The sequence below is a fragment of the Polistes canadensis genome, unplaced genomic scaffold (assembly GCF_001313835.1).
Source record: "Polistes canadensis isolate GaletaPanama2010 unplaced genomic scaffold, ASM131383v1 scaffold_64, whole genome shotgun sequence".
NCBI classification, from domain to species: domain Eukaryota; kingdom Metazoa; phylum Arthropoda; class Insecta; order Hymenoptera; family Vespidae; genus Polistes; species Polistes canadensis.
The window spans coordinates 102,626-124,599 of NW_014569611.1; the positions used below are offsets into that span (position 1 = coordinate 102,626).

The following is a 21,974-nucleotide window of genomic DNA, read 5'->3' on the forward strand; positions in this document are numbered from 1 at the left end:
TAATAATTCAATTATATTATTATTATTATTATCTAATTCGTTTGATGTTTATTACAAAATGTATGGAATCTTTTCCCCCATCTTATTCTTTATTCGATATTTTGGATTTTCTTTTTGAAAATGAATCGTACTCCTCTTAAAGTATTTCTCTAGTTTTTTGTCCTCTTCCATCTTCTCTAATAATTATTTCGCTAATACTTGGATCGTATTCGTTTATGTATTGTAAATACATGTATCTATCGATACTTTCTTCCGAACATTATTTTATCTGATTAATAAGTAAATGATTTTACGTGAAGTATCGTGCTAGTCGTTATTTCGAAGCTCAGAGAGCTCTCTTCTTTGTCAACGCGTTTTCCTCTCAACGGCGGATCACGTTAATGAGATTTAATGCTTCCGCGCACGCGCAAGCGAACGCGGGACGATCGTCCGTAAAAGGAAATAATTGATAAAGTCGTTAAAAGCTACACGATACGATCCTTTATCCGGGAAACGATACGATCGAAGTTTACATCGAGCTCGGAACAATTGCGGAGGTCTGACGTCGAGAGGAAAAGAGGAAAACGATGAAGGAGGATAAAAGGGAGAGAAAGAGAGAGAGAGGAAGGGAGTAAGAGGGAGGGAAGAAGGGAGGGAGAAAGGGACAACGACAATACGAAGAGGATGAGGTAGAGGACGGTTTTATTCGAGGATAAATTCCACCTCTCGTAAATGTCCTCATCGCTCCGAATACGTTCGAACTCTTTTTCCTCCGCGAGTGTCGCACCAAAAATCGTCGACTTTAGCGATTTTTATTCCTTTTTATTTCATACATACTATTCCGATACTTTTACCCGCGAAACTACCGCAATTCTGTGTTCCAATTTCAGCGACCATAAAAGAAGTGCTAACTTCTTGTAGGATGCGAGAGACTGGAACGACGGCGTGGAGGAAGGAAGGAAGGAAAAAAGAATGTAAAGAGAAAAAGAGAAAGAAATATATAGGGACGGTGAGGGTGTAGAAACGTAGCAAGGCCGGCTGATCTGTATGTGACCCGCATAGAAATTCGAATGGACCCCCCCGTCTATTCGAATTTCTTTCTTTCTCTTTCTTTCTCTCTCTCTCTCTTTTGCTATATTCTTCCTTCTCTTTCTAAGATTCATACGGGAAATATTGACGTCGTAGTCGAAGAAATTAATTATTCTGCGTGCACGCTGCTCTCACCGTCGATTAGCGCGTAATGGCACTTCTTGCTTCGTGCTAAATTACGAATTAAAAAGTCTCGTCGAAAAGGATCGCCTTTCTATTCTCCGGGTCTATCCTCGAAAAACGTGAGTGAGATAGGAAAAGGAAATAAAGGACAAAAAAACTGAAAAAAGAAGTGAGAATTCTACCATCTCGACTACATCTTCTTACACGTAAAAGTGAACCTTGGCGTCGATCTCGAGAACTCGAAGAGGAAAGAACAAGGACGTGGATCAAGAAGAAATGAAAAGAAATGAAAAGAAATGAAATGAAAAGAAAAGAAAAGAAAAGAAAAGAAAAGAAAAGGAAATAGAAGAAGAAGAAGAAGAAGAAGAAGAAGAAGAAGAAGAAGAAGAAGAAGAATAAAATAAGAAACGGAAAGGCGGTGCCTCAGAGATTGAAGAAGTTGAAGGAAAAAAAAAAAAAAAAGAAGAAAAAAAGTTATAATCATAGACACGAGGAAAAGACATCGTTAATGGTAGAAACAAGGTTGGCAGAGATCCAGGGTGATTTTTAGTCGCGCTAAGCGCCACTCTCGTCGCTACTTTCTCGCACCATCAAAAAAAGGGAAAAGAAAAAAAGAAAAAAAAAAAGAAAAAGAAACCTTTTCCCACCCTTTCTATACGTTCCTCTATTTCGTTTTCTTTTCTTCGAATCGAAAGATGATAGAAAACTTCTCTTTACTCAAAAGAAAGATACAAGAATAGAAAGTATCGTATATTATAGCGAATCGTATATCGTGCCGTCAGAGCCGAGATAAGTGGATTCCATTGAGTTCTCGATTATAAGTACTTACATATATCCATCGGTAAGCCTTCGATAGTAAGTGAAGCCTAGTAATGTTTAGTAGCTCGTAAAGAAAAGTCAGAAATTGAGTGAGATAGGACAATACAACAGATGGTGTAGTAACGTAAGGTATTGCCATTATTTCAACCCCCTTGACTAACAATAAGACTATCATATATATATAACCTATGTTAATGTCGCGTTTATCTACGTACATATGTGCGATCCATAAGACAGAGCAATACGTAGAGAGAATGACTAAGTAAGAAAGATAGAAATAGATAGATAGACAGATAAAGAGAAAGATAAAGAGAGAGCCACTGCCAATAGGGCAATCCCTGGCCGCGCACACTTAGCACGTACTAACTATAGTTACCGTTACATCGTAGGTACTACGTGTCGTGAGAGCGTAACAAGGGCGCAAGTCCCGGCACCGTGCCACTTTGCCACGTATACTACCTGCGTGGTATGCACGTTAGCCTACGTGGGCGAGAGTGGATGCATGGAATTTATCGAAGACCACCGCCGGCCGTCACGGCATTTGCCCTAACTCTCTCTCTCTCTCCCCTACCCTTACTAGTACTCCTTACCACCACCATCTACCCTCACGATTACTCCTATCTACCCTGGGATCAATTCGACTAATTGCTTACGGATAAAAGCACTCTCGCGCCTTACAAGTAATCGAAGTATCTCTTTCCTATCTATTTTCTTCCTTATATTTCTTTTTACTCAATCGCTTGATAAAAGTATAGGCACAGGCAATATCTTTATCGTTCATCCATCGTTGTCGTTGTCGTTGTCGTTGTCATTGTCGTTGCCCTTGTCGTTTCGCTCTCATTCTCGTAGACTATCCCAGCGTTGTTTCGAGAAAAAGAGGGTATGTACAGAAAGAGAAAGAAAAAAAGAGAGAGAGAGAGAGAGACAGAGAGAAAGATAAATGACATTTTCCCGAGGAAACGTTATCTCTGAATTAAGAGGAGTGTGCTACCCCGGTTGGGATATCGTCTCTCGAGTGTCTCTTAGCCAGTGCGCAAGAAAATTGTCCCATCGACGAATACGAGGAGGCAAGTGGTCCCGAATAAAAAGTCAATTTTCGCATAAAATGCCATTGGTCTAGAATACTTAAATAATCTGGGTCAATAAATAAGGAGTATCATACGAAAAAAAGAAAAAAAAACACAAGACAAAAATAAACAAATAAATGAACGCTTAAATATAGAGGGGAAGAGATTTTTCTCAATAATATAAATTATTATTATTATATTAAGAGATTTCGGAGATTAAGTCGTAGATTCTTAGATAAATTGTCAAAGAGAGATTGGAAAAATCACGACAAAAATCGACACGTTCGATCGATAATTTGAGCTTTGGATGGAAAGGCAAGCAAAGTTTCTTTCGCATACCTCGAATGGACAAAGTTAAACGAGTGTAACGAATTGAATGTGAAAGACAGCAATCTTAAGATACTCGACTTGTTCTTTTTTCAACTTGTAACAGATTTTCTCTCTCTTTCTCTTTCTCTCTCTCTATCTATCTCTTTATCTCTCTCTTTTTCACATATGCGTATACGTACTCACCCATACAAGAATCCAATTGATTTTTCCGAACCCTCTCGAAGTGAATGCAGACCCCCCTCTTCACCCCCTCGCCCCTGTTACCACCTCTCTTCCTTCTCGTCTATGGATCCTCTAATATATAGATCTGACGCAGCTATAGGGTAAGTGCTCGTAAAGTTGTTTGTCTCCTCGATATACTGTAATAGCGAGGAGGCCGCCATTAGTGGACGAAATTCGTTTAAACGCAATTCGAGAACATCGTAATCCGCAAATTGAATCGAGAGAGGGAACTCTAGCCTTTTTAACGTCGTCTACCAGCACTAGCGTCAGCGTATGCAAACTTATGAGATAGGAGGAGGAGGAGGAGGAACAACATGGAGAGAGAAACGTGGTGGGGTGGGGGGAAAAACCGGAGGAAAGAGATCGGCCCTCTGGCGTTAACATTTTTCGTTGTTACTCCTTAATGCCGTTGTCTCCTTTTTCTCCGTTAATGTCGGAATACAAGCAGCAACGCATTAAACGAGAACCATAGAACAACAACGCATTAAAGAAGGGCCTGTGGTAGAGTATCGAAAGAGGGAATAATATTTCGAGCTTTTATCGGATTCTCGTTTTTTGATAGATCAAATTCAAATTTTGCAAACAGTGTACGTCCGTTATTTCATTTTATTTTCTCTCGACATTGTAAAACATTATTTTCACGCTTTAACATCGTTCTTTTGAAATGCGAGATACGTGTACACATACAACATTTCGTTTGACGAACGAGAAGTATTATATATATATTATAATATACACATATATACATATAATTCTAATAATAATATAATATATTCAAATTATAATTTATCTCACATTTTATTTTGAGCAAATCAAAAAGAGAACCGTATACTAATAAAATATACTTTTCCTCAATTACGGTTAAATGGAAAGAGAATAAAGATGAGAAGAAATATAAGGAAGCGGAAGAATAAGAAAAAAAAAAAAAGTGAAATAGGAATAGAAGAAAGAAGAACGAAGGCGCGAACGATGGATGGCTTTAGCTTCGGTTTCCTGACGAGGTTACCAAAGTTTCGTCCACAGATTCAATTTTAGTTGGCGCACCAGGCCGCGCCACGACCATTGCAGAGCCGCTCAATGCCACGTAGTAACCACCTCACAGGGGTGGTTACTAACCCTCTTTCTATATTCACCCATCCTTCCACGAAACCTCTACCTCCGGCGTCATATCCTCCTCCTCCTCTTCCTCCTCCTCCTCCTAACTCGCTCGCTCGTTCTTTCCAAGTCCCCACTCTCTTCTAACGACCTTCTACCAACGAAGATTCGAGACCACTTCATTCAACCATTCGCAACTTTCCATCCTTTTCTATGGCTTTCTCTGGACCCATTTGTTTCATTGTCTGTCTCGTAGACTTCGAAATCCTAAAGCTTTCAAGGAAACAAAATCAAAAAAAAGAGGGTATCCTCTATATTTTTAATTCGATATGTGTGTGTGTGGATAACGCGTATTTTTCAACTAACGATCGATGTATCGATTCTCCTGTTGTGTGTATTTTATCCCTCGAACTTGCGTGTGTTACTTTTTTAAAGGTAAGGTATAGATATAGAGAGAACTTTTATTATCACGATTACTTCGGATTATGGCGCGCGAGAAAGTCCAGAAGGAAGAAATAAAGAAAGAATAAAAAGTAAAATGGTATGAAATCGAAGGGAAATATTATTGTTATAAAACAACGTACAGGTATAATATATTAAAGCTTGACGAAGTATGCAAGCAGAAAAGATAAGTCGTGGGTGGTAGGTAGCACGTTACCGGGCGGTTGGTTCAACGGTGGCCATTGGCCAGCCAAGTAGTAAATTCGATCGTCGAACGTCTTCGGGACGCGAGGCATGGATGCTATATCCTACGTTTTTTGTTCCCTCGTTCTCCTTACAACTTCCCTTCGTATACGCCCCCATTTTCTCGTAAGAACTAGTAGTAGAGGTACGTCATCGATTCTTCTATACGTAAGCTCGCAAAACTGACCCGAGCTTCTATCGCTTATCTTTTTCTCTTTCTTTTTCTTCTTCTTCTTCTTATTTTTCTTCTTCTACATCTTCTCCTTTTTTTTCTTCTTTTTTTACATTTACTTTTTATACTTCGTCGTCTTCAGTTTCTTCAATTTCTTCAACTTCTTTTATTTTGTCTTTCACTTCCCAGTCTTCCTCTTCAGCTTTTACTTCGATAACTCGTCTCGCTCGTTACACCATTTCTCTGACCACTTATTCACCGAACAAACAACTTCGAACTCGAATTAATTCGCGAGTTCGTTGAGCCGGAGAAATCGTGCCACTCTACCCACTCCTGCCCCCCTCACCTCTCTTATTCTACACCACCACTCCTCCACGTCCTTCTTAATTCCGTTATCTTAATTAGTACAGCTCGTAACTCTGCAAGTACAGGTTTGGTGAGCGAATGCCGGGAGGAAAAAGAGTGGAAGAGGGGTTGGGGTGGGGAGTTAGAGGAAGAAAGAGAGAGAGAGAGAGAAGGAGCCAAAAATAGTCTTTAATCTCTTTTATCGAATATTCATGTCCAACACATTTTAACACCTGAAAATGAAAGCTGCTTTCAGAGATTGAAGATAATAATAATTACGATCTCATTATCTGTTTTAATACCTTTTGAATGCCATGAACCACCGACAAGAAACGCTACGGGCCAGACTATAGACCGTTAATTCGCACAAGACAAGGACAATCTTATTACTACTTAACTGAAGGTTGAGCTTAACTCCTTTCAATTAACGATTAATTTCTAATGTTAACATAACGTAATTATCGCATTCGTACACGTTCGACATAGATTTGAAGAATCGGTATTCCTACCTCGATTGAAATCAAACTCATTAACATGATAAATATAATTGTTTTTCTTTTAATTACGGCAGACTCGTTAAAGGTATTTATCGCTTATTATTATTGATATTATTAATAATATTATTATTATTATTATTATCATTGTTTAATTATACGAGTAACGATGCGAAATTTTGTATAGCCAGGAAAATAAATATTTTGGGATTAAATATTCTCTGACCAATAAATATTCCTTTAGTCCCTTGTTGCTATGTTTCAACTCATATTTCAGCTTTAACGTATACTAATTCCTTCCATGATCTTTCGCTAAATTACTTTTACCTTCTTCTTCTTCTTCTTCTTCTTCTTCTTCTTCTTCTTCTTCTTCTTCTTCTTCATCTTCCTTTTTATTTTCTTTTTTTTTTTCTTTTTCTTTAATAGCCTTTAAAGACCCCGTTATAACTATGCTCTGCGTAAGATTAAAAGTCATCAAAAAGTATCATCGGAAATGTTTTATCTCGAAGAACGGATTGAAACCGCTATGAGGTAGCACTAAAATTTATAGCTCGATTTGTAATATATATGAACGTGACGCATCTCTATTACGAATCTTTGGAATATTTCATTCGGAAGATATCGACTTTGAAAGATTCAATCGTTCGTACTTAGTCTTTTACAAAAGATAGAACTGACCTATCTCACTCTTGTCTTAAAAATGTCGGAGAAATAATATAGATTCATGTAACGAACTATCATTCATCTTTTTATTATCCTCTCAGATTCGCCAATGCATTATAATATAATATGATAAATGCCCGTACATTAAATACAATGAATACATTATATTATTATATTTAACAAATTGCATATGTATTTAATTGACAAATTAATGATTTCCCATGATTCGAGGAATGGAGCAAGGATTCTGTAGGTGATAAGAGAAGGGTCGCGAAAACGGCTCGTATCGGAATAGAAGGGCTGCGGATAGGGTGAATTGGGGAAGGTAAAGGGAGAGGTAGAGGGGGAGGTAGAGGGGGAGGTAGAGGGTAAGGTAGTCACTTTGAGAACAACATTTACCGAGCGGCGTAACGACCGATCCCTCTATTCCCAGTGGCAACGGAAGCTCGTAAAACGGTACTTGGAAATTCGCTGCGCCAAGTTAAACTTGATGGAGACGAAGGTGGATAGTATGGCGCCGACAGCCCAGGCAGCAGCTCGACTCGTTGCTCGCCGCATAGTCGTATGGGATAGAGCAGGTTGTGAAAGAGAAAGGAAGAGAAATGAAAAGAATGAGAAGGAAGGGGAAGAGAGAGAGAGAGAGAGAGAGAGAGAGAGAGAGAGAGAGAAAATGGATGCATAGTATGGGGTCGGGACCCAGAGGACCCGAAGAAACGGCTATCGGTCGTAGACCAATTTGGTGTTTCAAAGCAGGAAGGTACCTAGTGAAAAGAGTGGCCTCTCCGAGCAAGAGAAAATAGAGAAAAGAGAAAGTAGGGGGATCTAGAAATGAAACGATATTGTTTTAGTTGAAAAGGAGTCCTCGGTCGATACTTAGACTTCATTTTTCCATGAGACTCATCGTAAAATACGAGCACTGAAATATCAAGCAGTTACATACGTTTCCACTTGGTCTACTTCTCCTTTCTCGTTATAAAGTGAAAGAGAGAAAGATAGATAGATAGATAGAGATAAAATGAAAAAGAGTAAGATAAGAAGAAGGAGAAGAAAAACGAAATGGAGGAAGGAAGGAAGGAAGGAAGGAAGGAAGGAAGGAAGGAAGGAAGGAAGGAAAATAAAGAAAAGGGACATTGTCGCGAACAAAGAGTTCGAAATATTTGAGGATACCTACGACTACGGCTCCCAAGGGGAAACGACGACGACGACAACGACGACTACGACAACGACTACGACGACGACGACGACGACGATATCGCAAGGATATATCGGAAAAAAGGACATAGTGGAAAAAGCAAGAAAGAAAGAAAGAGAGAAATAAAAAGAGAAAGAGAATGAGAAAGAGAAGGCGCGAGGGACGAATCGAAATCTCCTTTCTCTTCCAACTTCGTCCTTCTCTTTTCCACTCCTCTTCTTTCTAGGATTCCTATCTCTAGCCTCTTCCGCGTCCTACAGAGCAACGACGTCTCGTGGATTACACGTGGAGAACCGCATGGGTTAGCCGTACGACTTGGCCGACTGCCTTGACTCCAACGGAGCAAAATCTGACCCCCTTTCACGAAGGGATAAATCTAAAATTTGGCATCAAAAGAAGTCAGACCACCCACCCACCCATCCCCCGGCCCTCTACCACCATCGCGTTCTCGTCGTCGCCATTTCCTCGTCGTATCACCATCTTCTTTACTCTCCTTCCTAGCGAGTGTCGAAAAGAAAAAAAGTCTTCTATTCGATCGGCACGACCGACCTCGGCATTTCTTCGCGTACGAAAGAAATTTCGGGCGAGAAGATCGTTCGATGGGGAAAAAAGAGATAGATAGATAGATAGATAGATAGATAGATATAGATAGATAAATGGGATCCGTGCGATAAGGATCCTTCCAAGTTGCTAGGAAAGATATTTTCTAATCCAGAAAACTACTGCAATGTTTTTAGAAAAGAAACGAGAAAAAGAGAGAGAAGAAAAAGAAAAGAAAAAACAAAGAAAAAGATATAAGAGATCTTTCATAGATTAAATCGTTAATTAAAAAGCTTAATAAGATTTAAATTGTATTCATTTTAAATCGCTCGTAAACTGAATTATATAATAGGATACATTATTCAAGAACATTGAACACACACGTAGTTATATACATAAGTATAAAACACACACACACACTTCCAAAGTCTTATTTAAAAATCAATAACATACGGTAGGTCGAACTGTCTTCAAGGTGAAAACGCGTATATTTCTTTCTCGCTAGAAAGAGAAATACACATCCTACCAGCTTCTCGGTCAGTTCTATATTTAGTTCCCATGTGAGGACAAACACGTAGGAGGAAGTACCTTGCCAGTACGTGCATCTCCCTATTTCTCTCCTTTTTTTTCCTCTCTCTCTCTCTTTCTTTTTTCTTTTCTTTTTCTCTTACTCTGGTAGGATATTAGAGTAGAAGCTATGACTGGTAAGTTACTTCTTACGTTCTTTTCGGTTAATGGTTGGGTACTTTGCTGAGCAGCGGGCGTCAGAACGGTATAGTGCTCGTTCGTGTGTTCACCGTTTGGCCGGCCACTCGGTCGAGATGTCCAGGAGATATCCAGGGGTGTCTTTCTCCCCCTCCCTCCCTCTCCCTCTCTCTTTCTCTCTCTCTTTCTCTAACCCTTCTTTGGAACCTATAAAGCTGTAACTGTAAAGCCGGATGCGGAAGTCGTGTTCTCTCAGCTCGAGCTACCTCATCTCTTTCTCTCTCTCTCCCTCTCCCTCTCTCTCTCTCTCTCTTTCTCTCTCAAGATGCACGACCTATCGTAAATCGTTTCGTTCGACGTGCACGTCGAAATCGACTGCCGGCGAGTGATCAAGCGATACGCGCTAATAATAACGATGCTGTGGTCTTGATTTATGCCTTCGACCGATTTCTCATCGTCGATATCTCTACCTATCTACCACCAACCATGTATTCGCCTACGACATTCAACGAAATTCGATGAAAAGCTTTAGAATCGAATCTTAACTCTGTACAATTTAAGTTTCAGTTAGATTCAAAGCTGGTAAAAAGTAGACGTTAAGCAGAACAACTCGATCATCATCATCATCATCATTTTCCTATCTTTCTCTCTTTCTCTCTAACACACACACATAGACAGAATGTCTTTCTCCCCCTTTTTATTAAAACACCGTAACCGTGTAATTAACGGGCGTCCTGAGCCGCGTAATTAGCAAGATATTTTATTTCACCCGCACTCGAACTAAATATAGGTCAATCGATTTTTACCTAACGCCATTCAGTTACTTCTACTTTCTAAAGTATTACTAAAGTAAATGAAAACACAGTTACGGACAGCTAACGACCGTGATCCTTCAACGAGCGTTAGCGAGAATTTTACTTTAATTAGGCTGCCGCGTGTCACTCGAAAGAAGGAAAAGGAAGAGGAGGAGGAGGAGGAGGGGAAGGACGAGAGGGGTTGTCTGAAAGGGTCGGGAATAGCGTTCCGCTTTCAAAGTTCTTTTTAGGCGCGTTGACGAAATTTGCGGCCATTAGGCGAACCGCACGTGACGACCTTTTGAATTCATTATTGTCACGCTTCGTAGCACTCGAAAAGAATCCGGTATATATTTTCCTAAACGTAAAAAAAAAATTAAAAGAAAAAAAAGAAAAAAAAAATAAGTATCTCAAGTAGTCTCGTTTTTTGCTTTGAAGAATTTGATATTGATCGTCGTTTACGTATCCTCTCGAAAAACCATAGCTGAGAAGGAAGTTAACGTTTATTACCAAAACCAAAAGAGTTACGGGATCGAGACTATCGAAGTCCTGATAGGTTAACGAGGAAAGTTTATTTGCGTATTTACTACTTTCCGTAGAAGAAAAACCGCTATCTTAATGCCACGTCACGAGCGAGAAAATCCAACAACGTTTCTCACCCCTTTTGCCCGCTATATCTCTTTCCCCGATCTCATCCTCCGTGAAAATTTGCGCTCTTTACTTCTTTTCTCTTTTTCCTCCTTGCACAATTTTATCCAAGAAAATTTTTCTTTTTCCACGCTTTTGTCTCTTCTTCCACCCTAATAGCGAAGAAACCATTTCGAGTCTAACGCACGATCGAGAGGGTGAACAAAAAAAATCGAATAGATATGAAGAAAAATAAGGAAAAGAAAAAGAAAGAAAATGTAATGGGGGGAAAAAAAAAAAAGAAAAGAAAAACAAAATGTAAGAGAAAAGAGAAACAATCGAGAACTCTCGTGGAGAAGAAATTCGATAGGCAAAGAAGAACTCGATAACATCATTGGCTCTCGCATCTCAAACGCGATAATAACGTAACCGGCTGTTCGAGATAATCTCGATGGAGATCTACTTATCGCGGGATGCCTGCCTGCCTGCTTGCCTTCCTGCCGAAGAAAAAGTAAAGAGGCTGCTGTAGAAGGAACCAAGAAAGGTTGCTAGAAAAGAGTGAGATACTGTTGGCGCATTGCATTACCTATCCTGCTATCTTCTGGTTTCCGGAGAACCATGGGGGGGTGCCTCTATACCGCGTAAAAGATGACTACCCTCACTGTGAAATATATTCACTCAGTCGTCACCTTTAGTTCACTTAACAAATCCCTACGTCGAATGGTTTGCCTAATTTCTCACTCTTTTAATCCTATCTAAACATAACATACAATTACATTTTTTTGTTCTCATGTATCTATGCAAACAATTTGATCTCTTGATAAGTAGCGTATAATAATTGAAAATATTTGAAGGATTTTCTACCTTTCTTAGGTTATATATACCTATATGTTCGAATGTTTTATTATCAAAGGACAAAGGATAATAAATGAAAGAAGTGGATGTAAGGGAGTTTGACAGAAAAAGTAGTCCGAAACGGAAGGAAGGAAGGGATGAACAACGGGACACGTTTTCTCGTCTTACGACAATTCCGACTTTGATTTGTTTTTCTTTCCTTCCTTCTTTTCCCTCTTACACTGTCAATAACAAATCTCTTTTTATCTCTTTATTTCTTTCTTTCTTTCTCTCTATCTCTCTTTCCTACTTTCCTTCCAATGTAATAGAAAGACAATCGAAACGAGATAAAAGAAATTCGATTGTAAAAGAAGAAAAGCGAGGAAAGAAACGCACTTGACCATAAGATACTTTCCGGCATTCACGCTTGGCGCTACTTAACTGCCGTTTTAAGCTCCTTTTCCACCCTTGCCGAGAAAGACTCGATTAATAAGAATGAAGGACGTATAAGGTTGGAGACGGCTGCGAATAATTAAAATGTTATAAAAGCTGGTGAAAATATTCGAGTAATTCGAACAAGGGAAGGATAAAGAGAAAGAGAGAAAGAGATAGATAAAGAAAAAGAGAGAGAGAGAGAGAAGAAGGCAATGCTCGTCTCGAAATCGCGTTTGTCTGAAAAGATTTTTTACGGTCTCCTTCGGTCGATCCTAAATTATACGTGTTTCTACGGTTTTATTCAACTCTGTTCGGTTGTTCTTGTCTTTCTCCTCTTCTTCGTTTCACCTTTTCCTACTCTTCTTTCTCTTCTTCTTCTTCTTCTTCTTTTCTCACCACTTGAATAACGCTGTCGGATAATTAAAATTTTTTAAGATAGTCAGAAATAAAAGTAAGAAAAATGTTCGGAATAGTGAGAACATTTTGATATGTAATTTTACTGGTCTTCGATATATCGTTATTTTTCTATCAATCATGTCTTTAAATATTATTATAAAAAGATTGATAGCGATCAAACGACCTGTAAAAACAGTACCGTAGCCGAAAAATCGTCTACACTTTTGAACCGTAAAGGATCATCAGGAACTCATTTAGTTTCTCTTCTCGTTCTCTCTGACGTAGATATGCTGATGTTCTATATGCTGTATAAATATTGGATGTTTATTTTAGTAAAAACCTGTATATATAGTGAGTTACACGAGTATTCGTAACCTCACGATCAATTTCAAATAACCAATAGTTTTTTGTAACACGATATTTCAAAATTCTTATGCATAGAAAAATATTTTTTTAGAATTATTAAACTTTTAAATTGATATAAATTTTATTACTATATAGAGAAGATTTTATTATAAGAGAAGTAAAATTGTGCAGAACTGATAAGAGAATTGGTCACATAAAACATACCCCAATCGTTTCAAAAATATTATAAGATGCAAAGAAGAGGTAAGCAAGTATTACTTACAAAAATACTGTTGTGAGATCAATTTTTGATCATTTAAATAAAATTATATTTCTCTAAATATAAAATATTCTTCTGTAATATAAAATATTGATATCAAATTGAAAACGTAATATAATTCTAAAATTTTACTTTATAAAAAGGTTTACTTGTATAAGAATTTAGAAGCTTTGCATTACAAGCAAATATCAATTATTTAAAAATTATAGTGGAAGTATGTACGAATACTCCTGTGACTCATTATATATTCAGCATATTTCAGCCAAGAATGAAGTTTATAGTACAACCGTAGAAGAGAACAAAATTACCCTAGAAAGTTCCCACTATTTGAAAAGTTGAAATGTAATAATCAACTTATTAAGGCGAAGTTTAATTACAGATCATTGCGTTTGTTGTCTTCAATTGAAACTAGTCACACACACACACACACAAGAACTAAGAAACATAATAGTTTCCATTTTTCATCTCTCTGTGTAGATACAAAAAATAAATGTAGTTATTTGTATTATCAGTAAACATGTTTTAATATGTTCATATCATCGATAGTATACAGTGTCTTTTGCCTAATTCATTAATTTTTTTCATCATACCAAAATTTAAAACTATGTAATCCCATGGTACACCGTAATATACCTCAGTGTACACCACATAGGACTTTCTTTCAACATAAAACAAGTTTCGATAAAACTATAATAGATCGCTATAGATCCTTTTTGAGGCATTTTGTTGCTGATGTATTTACCATCAAGTGACCATTACCAAAAAAATTGTAAAATGTTGTCTCCTGTACATGAAAAGATTTTATGCTTGTAGTGAAATAGAATTTTGTTTTGAAAGGGTAAAAGGGAAAAAAAATCCGAGAGAAATATCGAGGACCGATTCGATTTTGCTTTGGAGTCGAGCATGATTGATTGCTCGCGTGCTTTCTTAATTAACGGAAATTTGATTATCCAAAAGTCTCGGCCACTGACGATCGGTCTTTCGTGCAGTTTTGTTGCTGCATGTTGCAGCGGCTCGTTCAGTAAAAGTACCACCGAAGAAAACAAGCTCATAGCGAAAGGGCGAAACCGTTAAAAAAATAATCGAATGAGTCCTTGAAAGAAAGGCCTCTATTATATTTTTATCGAAACTCGTTTTATGTGTGTTGGAAAAAGTCCCATGTAATGTACACTGATGTATACTACGGTGTACCATGAGTTTATATGGTTTTCAATTTTGGTATGATGGACACCATCATAAAAATGTTAACTTATTATAAGCTGTAAAAATAGTCTATGAGGTTTCAAATATTTTACTATTATCATTATTTTCTTTTTAAATACTCTATATCGAATGATTTCTATGATAGATGACAAAATTTACAAGATAAGATATATTATTTTACATACATATATATACTATGTATAAAAACATAGATAGTATGTAAATGTTAAACTATTGATACGCGTTCTTTCGGCAAACGTGACAGATTTTTTCCTCGCGATACGCGTCTAGTGAAGTTTTCGTTCTAGGAAGCTATCCGATAACATCTAGATCGAAAGTAGCAGCTGTAATAGCTCTCTTTTCTTTTTTACTTCTCCTGCTTTTCCTCTTCTTTTCTATTGAATTTCGTAACTCGAGCATAACCTCAGATTCTTTTAACGCCAACGTTTCTTTACTTCCCTTGATCGCTTCCACTCATTATAGATAATTGAAAGATCGAAAAGTTTACGACACTTTGATTCTTTCTCTCTCTTTCTCTTTTTATCTATTTTATCCTCTTTCTTTCTTGTTTGCAATCTAAAATTACAGACTCAAATTCGTGGATCAGCGAACGTAAGCTTATAAGGGAAAGCCGATGGGGAAATGAGAGAAGTTCAGTCAGCGAAGACAATCGGATTTTCAAGATAATACGTATCACGAATCGTCTTTACGACAATTAGTAACCGTCAGGTAGCATCTTTCTACTTATAAGCATCGTGATAACCACACACCGCAACTCATAGTGGTGAAGGTGATAAGGGGGTTGTACTAAAAGAAGTGATGCTACTGTTACTGCTGCTGCTGCTGCTGCTGGTGATGATGAGAGAGAAGTAAAATCCTCGTAAAAAAAAAAGTCGCTAACTCGTTTCCTCGATTCGTCGGATCTCACCTTTCCTCTCCTCAACTTCTCTTCTATCCTTGTCTTACTTATTCTAGCAAAGAGAGAAAGAGAGAAGCTGACACTTTCCTCTGCGTCCTAATTTATACTGATTAGATATCGAGGAGACTGTGGGATATCAGCTGTGGAAGCGGAATCGGAATTACGATTATCCGACGAATCCGACAGTAAAGTCCGGAAACGTAATCGAAACGTGCGATTTGCTTAGCCTCCCTTTAACCCCCTCCTCATTCTCTCTCTCTCTCTTACACCCACACACACATAGATATATATATATATATATACTTGCGAGGAAGCGTGTCTCGAGAGAATTTGAAATCGATGATTCTCGAAAGCGGCTTCAACGTTCATCGGCCGTAATTACCACGATGATGGAGAAACTGTTCGAGATAGAGAGAAATCTCGAATGTTGAAGAATAAATTTGAAAACCCTTTGAGAAAATGGATTCCGAAAATGGATTTCGAAAATGGACTTCGGCAAGGAGTTTCTAATGTACTCCCGTTGGATCACGTTTTACGGTAAGAGAGAAGAAACGATGCAATTGACTTTCTTACTTTTGTTGTCCATTTCTACGAGATTTTTCATTTTAATCTACAATGTATTGGTACCTTAGGTAAAATGAACAAATATCATTTGTCGAGAGTATATCTCGATATATTATATTATTATTATTATTATTATTATTATTATTATCGGTACTCATAAATTGAATATACAAGATTGATATTTTTCTATGGTACGATAAAATAAAGACAGTATTATCCGTATTAACGTCTCAAATACGAGGAAAGTTTTCTCAACGAGCAGCTTTTCTTCTAAAGAGTTACGAGAAAATAAGATCCTTATTATTACAGAATGGAGAAGGAAATAATTTATGAAGTCTCGACCCGAGTATCATTTTCTAGAGCTTATCAAAAAGAATATCCAACTTTTGAGGTTGATTTTACGAGAATCAACGAAAAAAAAATGAAACACTTGCCTCCTCCCTTCCCCCCGTTTCTTTTCGTCGTCCACCAATGCGAGATAATATGTCTAACAGCGATAGAATTCTACTTTTCAACATCTTGAATACTTATAGACAAGGAAAAATTCCAAGCATATAACTGGACAGACTATACGATCTACGTGACCAAACTTGAATCCTTTTTCCATTGGCTAGCTCAAACTTGTATTCCACATCCTTTCGATATCATCCTATGCTTTCGACATATCCCATGAACGGGAGAATTCCCATGCGTTTTTGCCACGGCTGCTTCGAACGAGAACCCAAGCACTCGTTTCTACTATCTACCAAGGCAAAGGTGGCTCCTGTTGGGAGGTGAAGAGCAGCAATGGAACCCAAGGTGGAGTCGAGTGGTAGGATAGCGAGCCAGGATCGATGGAGATAATGCCCATTACCCCTAATACGAACTCGCCTTCTCTCCTTCCTCCTCTCTCTTTCTCTCTTTCTTTCTTTCTTTCTCTTTCTCGTTCCAATTCCATTTTCGTGGCTCCTCGAGATCGGTAACCGATGCTTTTTACCGCCTTCGCTGACTCGATTCTCGTGATCCGTGAACTCTTTTCTCCGCAAACTTATCGTCGTCATCGTCATTGATCAAAAATTTCTCAAATTTCTTAACGAAAAACCTTCCTTTCCTATCTTCACCCATATGACGTAAATTAGAAAAACCTGATCCTTAATAAAATGATTTATTTAAAGTATCCAATAGAAAAGGGATGTAATAAGGAATAACTAATTTTACAGATTTCTTCCTTACTTTTAATAGACGAAGAAAAAAATAAAAAAAAAAGGGGGAAATAGAGAGAATGAATGATTATTGACCAAATGTATGATTGGCGAACAATTTTTATTGTTTCAAAGAAAATTGAAAAGTTTATTTGTAACAAACGTTACGTCGTGCTGTCAATTTAATCGATTCTCTTTGCTACGTTAAAATCGTTTGAAAACATATTTGAACGATTAAATAAAAATACATCTTCGTAGGCTACTGTAAAATTTTATTTTGTCGTAGAAAAAATGGTAACTAAGACGAAAAAGAAGCGACTTTTGTTAATATATTATAATCTTTGCTTAATAATTATTTTAATTTGTTCCAACTTAAGACAACGTCCTATACGTAAAGAATCGTATAATGATTAATTAAAATGACTGCTGAACAAATACATGTCGATATTATAAATTGTTCGATAAATAATTTGAACGTTATAACAAAGTAATTAAGGTTTAAAAAAAAGCCACATTCATTTTTGAAATAGAAAAAGAATGAGACTTTGATTGAGAACTTGTAAAACTACACTTTCTCTCTCTTTCTTCCTCTATTAATCAGTAATTAATGTTCATGGCTAATTATCGCCGCGAGTATGAGGACAGTTATACGATATACAAGATATAGCACACAATATATATGTATATATATATATAGCAAGAAGAAAAATCGTGGTGGATCGAGGCCGAGGTAGTAAGTCGTACGGGCGCAATAACCTGTTGAGTGCGTTCGCGTAGGTGGTGAATAGTGGATACGTGTTACGCGCGAAAGTCTGGGGATGAAGTTTCTCGAGGAAATACACGCGAGACAACGCGATAGCTTGTAGGAATAGTAAACGTACACATGACCGAAAAGAGAACGTCACATGGTGCATAAAGAAGAAGAACACCGAGTAATACGTTTTATTTCTCGATAATACTTTTATGTAAAAACTCAAGCAAACACCAACCAACAAAATAAAAGAAAAAAAAAGAAAACGAAATTAAAAAGAGACTGAAATTAAAAAGAGACTGAAGAAAAAACTTCAAACGCAAAAGAAATTCGTGAGAATTATTAGAGGTTTTCATAGTTAATTAAATGTAATTATATTATATCAACGACACAGGATACAAATTTGAAAATTCTCGCGATTCAAACCGAACGAACCTTGTTTCTATTCTTTTTCTCGTTATATTTTTTTCTCTCTCTCTCTCTCTGTTCTTTCATTTTTCTTTATCTTCTTTGTCGTTGGACTTTCGACCTGAAACCGTTTGACTAAACTTCGTTTGTTCCCACACTAAACCTTGCACACCTTTCGATCCGATATAAATGTATCTACCGCATTAATTAGGTTTTATAGTCCCTCGAACGTTCGTACAGCAATTAAAGCCACTCTAACGGAAATGGTTCTCGAAGTTCAGATATATCGATCCTTTATCGGATATCAGAGACTGTTCTATCGTCGCGCCGTAGTAACGTTACTCGCGAAATGGTCGAGATTAGAGTGCGGTGTATGATTGGAATAAAAAGAAAGACGTTTCTAGAATTAACGAAAGTCCTGGAGATTCTCGTATAAGGTAATAATGATTTAACGAGGATCCACTTAGTTTTGGGAAATACCTCGGGAGAAAATAGTCGTTAAAAAAAAATAATAAAAAAAAGTTCATTTTAAATAAATCTTTATCATTTATCGACATTTTATACAAAATGTTCAAGAGACATATATATTGTATATATGTAGTATTATTTGCGGCAAAAGAATTTTATAATTAAAATTAATTATTATTCTTGTCAAAAAGCAAAACGGTAAACGGTGAACTTGAACTTGATGGAAGTAGCACACACGGTTTTTAAAAACGAGACCCTGACATTATCATCAGGAGGCCAATAAACACTATAACCAGAAATCCTAATCTTTAATATAAATCAATTTTTTGATAATATTTTCCTAGAACGTGTCAGTTTTATTCTAATTCTTACATACGTACGTATATTATCTATGTATATACACAAATTCAACTTGATTTCACAGATAGAGAATATATATCACAGAGATAATGATAAACGGAAGGATTTGGACAAGGACGAATCAGGAATCAGTGAGCGAATCGAACCAACACTGTCTCACCTCGTTCACTCGCGACACGTTCGTGAAATGAACGTTCTAACATGTTCGACAGTTTTGCTACGAAATAAACAATGTCTCTCTTATTTGCTCGCACTTTGGTCATCTGTGCGGTTATATCTTTCTATACAGATACGTACACATATAAACATATGCATATAACTTACATGAACATAACTAATTACATATATATATATATATATATATATTTATATATGTATATATTCATATGGGTTCGGTTAGGAAAGCATTGTGTCGACTTGTCAGTGTTAAGCATTTGATACGACCGCTTTCCTGTTTCGCTCGTCCTTTTCCATCCAGTAAGCGAATAGCAAGCGAGTAACCAAGCCATTGTAATTGTCGTAGTCGTCATAGTCATCGTTGTGTAGTCGTCGTCGTCGACTCATTCGAGCTGTAACCGAGCCTTCTACTGGACACTGCTATATAGTAGTCTCTTCTTCGTATACGAATTGTACAGCGATACGATACGATATGTCGTTGTGTATATCTGTCCATTTTTTTTTTCTTTCTTTCTTTCTTCCTCCTACCCTTTCCTTATGTATGTATACACGCGTATATGACACTATACTGCTATATTCGCTCGAAAGCGAATAATAGTAGTCTTTCGGTTAGTCGATCACCTGCATGCTTGCGTGATACATTCTACTTACGCGCTGCTTACGTTTTTTTTTAATTGCAATTTTGTTTATTTCCTCAGAGAAAAGAAAATATAATAAGAAGTATGTTCGTTCTTCTATCGTATAAGTTTCCTGTGTGTGATCATCAAAGTGCATTTTTTTTTTTAATCTGAAGTAACGATCTTTATATTTTTCTTTTTTTGTTTAGTAATAAAATAGAGAAAATCGATCGCTCGACCAACAATACTCGATAACGCGATTCTCATTGTAATTTTGTATCCGCGAGTACTGAATTTCATCGTTCATTTATCCGGAAATGGCGAGTGGAAATGTAAAAATATTCCTCGTTGCGTTTAGATTCATTAATATATCGGCTATTCAACGATAGTATTGCATTTCAATAGGATTTCATTTCCATTTGTTGCGGCAGATGCAGCACTTAAATTTCAGATTATATATATGAAACAACCTAAGTGATATTCGAAACGCGTTTACTTTGCTACCGATACTAGTGAATTTACATCGATAGAAATAATTATTAAGATATACATATATCCCAAATATATATCTCGATTAATAATTATTTTTTGTTTCCCTTTTAAAATCGAAATATTTAAAAATAAATAATATCCAATCTCTGAATTTCAAACGATTGTTAAATCGAAATCAATTAAAATAAATCGAACGACTTGACATTGTTTTTTGTGTAACGTCAGAATGCTTGTTTGCAGTATGTAATATCACAGCAATTATTATCGAAAAAGAAAATAGCGAAAAAATGGGTAAAAATTTTTCAAAAATTACATTGGTGCAGATACGATAGTAGGATATTTTTGCTAGCTGTGCATACATTTATTATCCAACCATATTTTCCCACGCGAGTTTCCTTTTTTCTTTTTTTTTTCTTTTTTTTTTCTTTTTTTTTTTCGTTTTTTATTTTCAGTTAGTTTTAGCACAACGATTGTTCAGCGAAAAAAAAAAAAAAGAAATGTTTGTACATATATAGTACGTATAGTATACGTATGTACGTACATATACTGTCGCTCATGTAAAATTAATATTTTTCTGTTTTGTTTGAAAAATAACGCCGGCCACAGTCAGGTGGAGTTAGAGGAAACGTTTCTAGCGTCGACGTTAAAATCAACGAAAGCGGTCGTTTAAACAATACAAGAACTTCTCACGATTTAATACTTTTATTCTTTGGTCAAAGTATATCCTTATTTAAAATCATTTTTCACTCTATCGTATTAAACACAACCACCAATAATTGAAAGAAAGAGAAAGAAAATTTATAGGATAGGATAAATGAAAAACATTATTTAATCTAATTGAAATATTTAATATCCCAATTAATGTTTACGTTAATTAACATTTATTGTATATCATGAACATCATATAGCAAATATATAAATATAATTGTCCTGTACACTTATATTTGAGTTAAGGAATTCATGATTTTTTTTTTATCAAGTAGTACATTTTTTCTAATTGTCAAAAATATAGACTTTATTTATTTCATTAACATATTTATCTTTATAATTTATTATCAATAGCTATTTATACAGAAAAACACTAATAAGATCAAAAGGGAAATTAAAACATTTGCAACAATTGCAACATGTTAAAAAAAGAAATTCAACCATAATATTAAAATTGCTATAATTTTATTTACTAAAAACTTCTACTATTACTATTATATATCTTATATAAGAATATTGTTCTCTTATAAATATCCACAAATTTTTCGACATTAAAAATAATCATTATTTCGTTTATTTCATGCAAGACATAGATAATTATGTAAATAGAATAAATAAAACCTATATTTTTGACAACTATTATAGGAAAAGTATACTATTTAGTAAAAGAACCGTGAATTCCTTAACACAATTATAAGTAATATTTAAAAAATAATGGTCTCCGAATATTTAAGCGAGTCACTATAGATGTATACAAACATCAATCGATAAATTTTAAAGTTTTTTAAAATTTTAAATAACATTCGTTATTTTTTGTAAACACTCACTCTCTCTCTCTCTCTCTCTCTCTCTCTCTCTCTCTCTCTCTCTCTCTCTCTCTCTCTCTCTCTCTCTTT

At 36.3% G+C, this 21,974-nt stretch overlaps 1 protein-coding gene across 2 annotated transcripts in view; it reads left to right on the top strand.

Annotated features, from left to right (window-relative positions):
- LOC106786062 (nucleolysin TIAR) overlaps window positions 1-21,974 on the top strand; it is a 234,241-nt gene that overhangs the window by 67,720 nt on the left and 144,547 nt on the right. The gene's annotated exons all lie outside the window — the stretch shown is intronic.